The sequence below is a fragment of the Nicotiana attenuata genome, unplaced genomic scaffold (assembly GCF_001879085.1).
Source record: "Nicotiana attenuata strain UT unplaced genomic scaffold, NIATTr2, whole genome shotgun sequence".
NCBI classification, from domain to species: domain Eukaryota; kingdom Viridiplantae; phylum Streptophyta; class Magnoliopsida; order Solanales; family Solanaceae; genus Nicotiana; species Nicotiana attenuata.
In genome coordinates this window covers 74,257-76,160 of record NW_017672572.1, presented here as the reverse complement: position 1 = coordinate 76,160, position 1,904 = coordinate 74,257, and positions in this window count along the sequence as shown.

Below are 1,904 nucleotides of genomic sequence, written 5' to 3'. Positions count from 1 at the left end.
TGCAGTGGAAGATAAGGAGCGAAAGAAGAAGTATTTGTAGAGGTCTGACGCGCACGTTGGAGCAGACCAGAGGACAGCCAACCACTGCAACTAATTCAAAGGCTTTTAAGGGTTGAGTGGACACGACCTTTGGACACCTCATTCTGTCATATCACTCGCTTGATAGGGCGTAACTACCATCGCGGTAAAGGCACTGAAGGGGCAAGAGTTCGGGATCGTTTCTTATCGTTTCACTCTAAGAAACACGGGGACTATTTGTATACGGTAAAAATTAGAAGGCCCGATTTTATGGCCACCATAACGCTTCCCGAGCACGTCTCCGAAGGCTCGAGGTTGGACCCCCAAGGTTCCAAGCATTCGATCTCGAGTCAGTATAAATTGATGGTTATCATGAGAGAGCGGGAAGTTCCCAAGGCACGTGATCGGAACTGACAACACCTGCAAAAGAAACGTTAGTCTGTACCAGACTAGTAAATAGTTGTGCCAGCTATATTTCATTGTAATAATTATTTGTGTACTACATTGAGATTTTCCTTCTTATATAAGGGGGATCCTTGTCATTTTGTAAAGGGGGGATAGACAACATTATTCACAACATTCAATACATGAACATTCTCTGCTTTCTAACTTAAAAATATTCTCTTGGTTTCGCTACTTATATTTATTACTTACATTTATTGTGTTCTATCAATTGTTCTTCATTTATTGTTCGTTATTGGTCATAAAGAGCCTTCATCAAAGCTCTCAAAGCTGTTAGTCCTTCATCGGCCGCCCATAGCCTAGCATCGAGTTCGACCTCGAGGACCCGGATAATCAGGCTCGAGGCCCTGATTCTATGCCATTCGGTTTGCTTAAACACACTGCTTTCAAATTCTTATTCTATTTTCTAATCTCACACTTAGCATCTACTGCCTAAAAACTAACATAAAAACATATCGCGTATTTTTAGAACCACAAAATCAAATCTAATTGTAATTACCATTTTCGAGGTAAACAATGATCAAATAAATAATAACCCAATTTAAGCATGAATATATTAATTAAATAGGCAATTATTCACAAAGGACAAATTACAACCGCATGCTTTGACTCAACCAAAACGCATAAGTACTCATCACCTCATATAAACGTTGTACCTGCACATTAAATCACATAGCAAATAGGCAAGCAAGTCCTATTCCCTCAAGTCAAGGGTAACCACGACACTTACCTCGCTTCTCAACCAAATTGATTATTCCAATAAACCTTTTCCTTGCAGATTGGTGTCCGAAAGCCTCAAATCTAGTCACAAATAATTCATTACACTTAACATGAATCGTAGGAGTTAATTCCATATGATTTACAAATTTTCCGAATTAATCTGAAATCCATCTAAAAAATCAACAGTGGGCCCACGTCTCGAATCTCAAAAAACTCACAAAATACGAACACCCATTCGGAGACGAGTTCAACCACACAAAAATTATCAATTTCCGATGTCAAATGGGCCCTCAAATCCTAAATTTTTGTTTTTCTAAAAGTTTTACAAAATCTCATTTTCCTCCAATTAAATCTGAAATAAATGATAATTTAACCATGGATTTATGAAATATAATCACTTTCAGATATAGAACACTTACCCAAGTCGAAGTCGTAATAAACTCCTTTGGAATCGCCCAAATCCGAGACTCAAAACTCAAAAATAAGCTAAAATGGTTAACTCCCGATTTTATGTATTATGTCCAGCATTTCCGCATCTGCGGACTATATTTTCGCATCTGCGAGACAGAGCTCGCATTTACGGAACAGGGCAGCCAAGCAGAGGACTGCATATGCGGACCTTCACGTCGCAGAAGTGACTGCGCAGAAGCGCGAAGGAAGCCGCAGAAGCGAGAAAGATCGCATCTGCGATCATGGCACAGCAG